Raw genomic sequence first — 6,812 nt, 5'->3', positions numbered from 1 at the left:
TGAAAGCATCGCACAGTTGCTGCACATCATGATGAGAATCTCTTGTTCCCCCACATCACAAAGGTGCTCTGTTGGATTGAGATCTGGTGACTGTGGAGGACATTTGAGTGTCATGTTCAAGAAACCAGTTTGAGATGATTCGAGTTTTGTGACATAGTGCATCATCCTGCTGGAAGGAACCATCAGAAGATGGGTTTGCTGTGGTTATAAAGGGGCAGACCTGGTCAACAACAATACTCAGGCTGGCTGTAGTGTTTCAATGATGCTCCGATGTTACTAAGGGGAAATGCCCCTCAAACCATTGCACCGCTAGCCTGATAAAAGACAGAATAGATCTATGCTTTCATGTTTACACCAAATTTGGACCCTACTCTCTGAATGTTGTTCTGAATGTTCATCATTGAGGTATTTTCACCCAGAAAACTGCCAAGTGAGCAGATGGTAGTGTCTGAAAATCCCAGCAGATCTGCTGTTCCTGGATACAAATGTCTAGCGTCAACAAATCACCTCACTTCCTCATTCTACTTGGTTTGAACTTCAGGAGGTTGTTTCAACCATGTCTACATCAGTCACTGATTAGCTGATTAGACAGTAGCATTAATGAGCAGTAGAACATTATACCTAATGAAGTGGCACAAGAGTATATTTGATGAGAAAACATGAAATCAACATTTTTTTGTTTGTTTGCTTTTTGGTCACAGGATAATTATAGCAAACCTAATAACCATTAAGCTAACTGGTTCCTCTTATGTGCTAACAATCTGAGCAGGCTCACTGAAGCGCAGTATCCTGTGAACTTGCCAATGTTTAGTCTTTTAATAACTATGTAAATAACTGGTACTACCTGGGCCTTTATATTACAGGCCATGGTTTACATCATAGGATATTTTTAGATTTCAAGACTGCATTTGGTAATTTTGGCTCCTCTTAGAAGTGGCCTTGTACCCACAGAGAAATCCACCTTCGTATAGTTCCATTTCCTCTTCCATTCTTACACTTTCCATTGGATAATACCTCCCTCGTAATCCCAGTAGATCATCAAAACATGATGTGGGATTCTATAAAGTGGTTTGTGTATCAGGAGAGCTGGAGACCTCTCACTGCCCTCTATAAGAATAGCCCGCCTAACCCAGGGGCTGGCTACTCCTGAGACAGAGGCCACAGCCAATTTAGTTTCTCTCTTCACTGTCTCCACTCTCCTGTCAGCTCAGTCACACCAGGTGGCACACAACAGCTTCTCACATGACACAGACTCGTCCGTGCCCGGTGGCGTTCACACAGGGTGTCGGTGCAGAGCAAAGTGAAGGACGAAAATGCTTGTGCAAAGGTACGTAATCATCTGGGTGCATGCATGCATACACCCAACCGGCAACACTTTGTAATGGTGTTACTCCATTTGACAAGCCCATTAAAGAGGTGTTTCTGTCTCATGCTGTTCTGGCTGCAGGATGTCAGACAAATGGACTTGCTGACAAGCGTTTTTATTTTATTTCACTGAAGTGAACAGTCAAAATTTAGGTAAATTAAAAATCTTCTCCTTGGTTTAATACATTACCTGAATATCAGTGTATGTTTTTGTATACTTGAATTAGTTTTTGGGATCGTGCCTGTAAAATACAGACCAAACATTAGCATGGCTTAACAAACAAACATTCAGCTAAAAACTGATGTTTAACACATTTAATACTTTCCTATCTGGTTTCTAATGGGTTTTATTTGTGCCCCTTTTATTAGTTGTAGACACACAAAGAGAATAAGCCAATCAGCTACCGCAGAAAACAGCAAAAAAGCTTCCACTGCCATGTTAGCATACATGCTAGCAACTGAGCTTACAGCTAATAACTACATGCTAACGCGCTCATGCTGATAATACTAGGATGTTGATTTTAGTGTTACTAATTATTTTTTTATATATATGTTTTTTTTTTAATCATATTGACAATAATTGTGTGTGTTATGCTAATGACTATGACTACTGAAAATGAATGGAAAAATAAATAGAAATGTAAAAACAAAATAAAAATGAAAATAAATATTTACATAAGGCAGCGCTAACTAGCAAGTTCGAATAATTATTTCAAAATTTCAACTGACTTCTGAGTAACTCAAGATTTTGAGATACTAATACTACTAATAATACTAATAGAAATTCTGATTTATGGATGAAAAATTATAAAGGCTTGATGATATATTTCCTATTAATGTCTCATCTCATAAAGGCCAGCCAATGGCCAGCTGTCTCAGCTCCATCATCATCATCATCATCATCATCATCATCATACTTTTCACACAATAATGCTTTCAAATGAACATGTTTGCACAGCAAATCCAGCATGTCCAAATTAACACTGTCAGATTTGATTTCAACACTATTAAAGTGTCTATATGGGTCCACACCAGAGAGTGTTAATTTAACTCTTTTTGGAGAGTTGGTACGTTAACTCTGATTTAGTGTTAAACACCAAATCTGTCTGGAGTTGATAATTTAACACTTGGTGTTAAGAGTTTATATATTAACTCTCAAAGAGTATTTTAGTTTAACTATGTAAGAGTTATCTTCTAATTAATTCTAAAAAGCGGGAATTTTACTGTTCTGAACTTCTAGAAATTTATTTTGGAAATAAACATTTACTAAAAAGATGCAATGGTTTTTGAAAAACATTTATTCTGAACTGTGCACCACAATTTCAAAACATTTTCTGAAAGATGTAACAGTGTACATGTTCTCACTTTCATTAGAATTTCGTTTATCAAAAGGTCTGACATAGGTGAGCTGGTAAATGCAAATAACAGCATTCTCATCACTTATTTCAATAAATACAAAATACAATATGCATGTCCTTCATTCATCACTTTGTGGAACTGCAACGCACTTCTGCTCTCCCCCATATTCCATCTTCACAAGCATATCCTATGTGGAGATTGAATAAAAATTAGTTGACACTAATTAATGGCACAAATCAATTGCAGCACAGTAAAAAAAAAAGTCTCCTTTTTGAGACATTACTTGTGTAAAGTATTTTCCCAAAAGACAAGGACACAGGCAACAGGTAATACTGAACTAAATGTAAAACCTCAACCTTTTTCATTTTTACCTAAACCGTGTGCACAAAACTCTGGAGGAATCTAAGTGCTAACGTAGAACTCAGTCGGGACTCGGGACATCTGCTACTGCTGTTTGCTCGGTTTTTTATGGGAGATCGTTTTCAGGCTTCAAGTAGCACCATTATACCAACATTTCACATTCTAGACATTGTTTTAGGTGTATTTGACCAAAAAATTTAACTGAAAATTCACCTGCAAGCTTTTTTTCAAGGCTGTGGTATTTGCCACAAACAATACCTTTCAGCTAGCTAAAACAGCGAGCGGTGCTATCAGCGAGCAACATGGCTAATGCCTTTCACACAGCTTTGTCTCAACTCCAAAGAGCCACAGAAGTAAAAGCTAATAATAATAATTGAAACACTCTTTGAAAAAATGACTTACCAAGCATGGCAAACAACTCAAATATGTAGAGCAAAATGTTCTGAAACGGCTTCACTTCAGCTTCGATTGGAGCCGTGCTGGGGGCGGAGTCTGTGAATTTACTCTATTAGTGTCATAGCCCCTGTAGGAGTTCAGAGTTAAGAGGTCAAGAGTTAATGTTTCCATTGTAACACCTCCAGATTTGAAATAGAAACACTCATTTTTAACACTCGATTTTAACTACTATCATTTTACACCTCAGAGTTACATTAAAAGAATGTGACTCTAAAATTAACTCTAAGACTACTAACACCAAAACATTTAACACTTTTGAATTTGCTGTGTGGCACAAGTCTCCCCATCCGGTAGCAGCAGATGGCCCCGCCCCTCCCTGAGCCTGGTTCTGCCGGAGGTTTCTTCCTGTTAAAAGGGAGTTTTTTCTTCCCACTGTCACCAAAGTGCTTGCTCATAGGGGGTCATATGATTGTTGAAGTTTTCTCTGTTTTTATTATTACAGGGTCTACCTTACAATCTAAAGCACCTTGAGGTGCTTGAGGTGATTTTGTGATTTGGCGCGGTATAAATAAAACTGAATTGAAGTCACATCTGAGCATGTACGCTGGCATGAATTGTTTATAGTAAGACTGGAATCTGAGGAGTCTGAGATAAGGTATTCTGTGCTGACTGTCTACTGACTCATCATCCAGCAGTCTGCATGCGTCTCTACAAACGCCTGCAGAGTCGCTGTCCAAACAGTGATTGGCTAAAGCTGGGCCGTGTCTTCTTGGAAGCATTGGCCAACTAATAGCCCCGACGCTCACCAGCACACCGTCAGTGTCTTTGTGATCGTTATTCTTTCACATGAGCTGACGACTTCAGAGTGAGTCAGTGAATTTGATTTCACTGCGGTACAGGGGCTGAGCTGGGCGAGGAGTGGCTTCTCCCTGTGTTGTCCTTTCTTTCTCCTCTTCTTCACACACACACACACACACACACACACACTTCTTCTTGTCCTCCTATTATTTTTCCTTCCCCACCTCCTCCTCCTCCCCTCTCATCCACAGCTTCCACCTCCCTCGGGTGGGCCCCTTGCGCCCACAGTCTCACAGCAATCAAAACACTAAAGGCTAACTCTCCCACGACTTTCCTGTTTCCCACTGATTTCACTCTAACTCTGCTAGATTCCAGATAAGTACCAGAGATATTATTCCAATAATTTGAGTTGAGATCCAATAATTATGTAGTGGGGCTTTGTGTGTGTGTGTGCGTGTGTGTGTGTGTGCGTCTGTGTAAACAGGGTGTGTTTCATATGGTAACTTGGCTGAGGATGACATCATAGAGCAGTTGAGGACCTTCTTCTCAGACAATAAAGAGCTCCACAGTGCTACCTAGTGGTACAGATATTACAAAGCATTTATGATTCACACATAACCATTGGCAGATAAAGAGTACACATCTTTGTTATGGTACAAAATAATCCTCTCTCTATGTATATACATAGCAATAGGACAAAATGAAAGCCTTCATTTGCTAATACAGGTCAAAAAATATTTTAACTTATAATACTGCCACAGCTGTAAAATCTGAACTTTACACTTTATAAGGTGATCCTATCCATTGCATGGAAGTCTTGTATCAGGCTAATTGCATCAGTGATGGAGATGCATCCCATAATGTTGCTGATTTAAACGTCAAAAACATAAAACGAGTGTGAACTGCACATCTTGGCAGAGAAAATAAGCCCTGCCGGCCCACTTTTTCCCTGCACTGAAATCTGTTCAGCCCTCCAGCATCTGACAGGTCTCCGGGGACTTTCCTCCCTAGGGAGGGTTCAGCGGAAAACTGGTGTTCAAAGCAGCCCAGCCCCTGCCAGATTAGCCTTGTTCGTGGAGGGCTTTTACCTCCGTGAAAAAGGGTGCCACTCAGGACTCATTGGGAAGTTGCAATCGATCGATGTTAGACTCTTTCTTTCTCAGTCTTTCATTGTAGAGCCAATAAGATTTTAACACTTTATTGGTTTTACTTTATTTTGACTTATGGTTTATATCTAAAGACATCACCTACCACGTCCTCAAACCAAAGTACTATATACAAACCTCAGAACTATACAGTATAGAGTCCTGAGACCATGTGTCTGTTGGTATTATGTTTTGGCTTTTCATACACTTCATTCAACCCAATAAAACATTTATTTGCTTTGCCCCGCAGGGAACATGGGAGAAAAAGAAATTAAGACGGACTTTTGCGAGATCTCGCAAAAGTTTCATACATCTCCGAAAACATCGGAGCACTTTTGCAAATATGTGATGTCTTGTAAACCGAGCAGATATCTGACGTTTACACAACTACATTCACGCCTCAAAATATAAGTTTATTTTGTGACCCAGAAAGAGTAATATTACAACTAAGTAGCTGCCGCCATTGTTGGAATTCAACTTTTGCGAGATCTCGCAAAAGTTTTGCGAGATGCCGAGTTTGTTTTGCGAGATCTCGCAAAAGTTTTGAGAGATCTCGCAAAAGATTTTTTCTCCCATGTCCCCTGCGGGGCTCCGTAAAATAAAGCTATTGTAACTCATAGGAGTTCTTCTTTTTAAGCATGTAACATCTGATGACTTCCTGTTCAAAAGCAGTTTAGTTTCTATACTTATCGGGTCTCAAAACAAGAGTTTGGGTTTCAGGAGGATAATTATTAGCCAAGATGCCCATGTAAGGAAATCTGTGTCATGTTGATGCCTGCTCTGCCAAAGACTGGAAAACTCAAGCACTTTGAGCAGTGTGAAGCTCTAAATCCTGGAAACCTGTTGCTTAATTTTGCTTAAATTGCACATGATGAACATCGCAAAAGTTAAACTACGCAGGCGTGAAGACTTACCAAACTAATCCCTATCCATCCGGCACTGTTTGCAGAGTGCAAAAGTCCTGAGCCACCATTTGTTATATTTTACTATGAAAATGGGAATGGGTGCTGAGATTTATAGAAACAAAAACAGAGTTTGTACTTTGTCAAGCTTTCTTGTAATTTCTTTAAGTTATCTTGAGGAATACTTCTTCAGGCATCTTGAAGGACATTCAAAGCACTTCTTTGGATGTTGGCTGCCCTGTGCTGCACACTCTGTAAAATGATCCCACACTGCTTCAATAATGTTCAGGTCCAGGCTCTGGGGAGGCCAATGCATGACTGAAAGTGTGTCATTGTGTGTTTTTCTTTCTAGGTTTGCGTTTACTGCTTTAGGAGTGTGTTTAGGATCATTGTCATATGGAAAAATGGAGCAGTTACCAATGAGCTTTCCAAACTGTATAGTGGTTCAAAATCTGATGATACTTTTCATCTTCTGTAAATAGTTTCT

This window comes from Neolamprologus multifasciatus, chromosome 3, assembly GCF_963576455.1.
Source record: "Neolamprologus multifasciatus chromosome 3, fNeoMul1.2, whole genome shotgun sequence".
NCBI classification, from domain to species: Eukaryota; Metazoa; Chordata; class Actinopteri; order Cichliformes; family Cichlidae; genus Neolamprologus; species Neolamprologus multifasciatus.
This window is presented reverse-complemented; position numbering follows the sequence as displayed.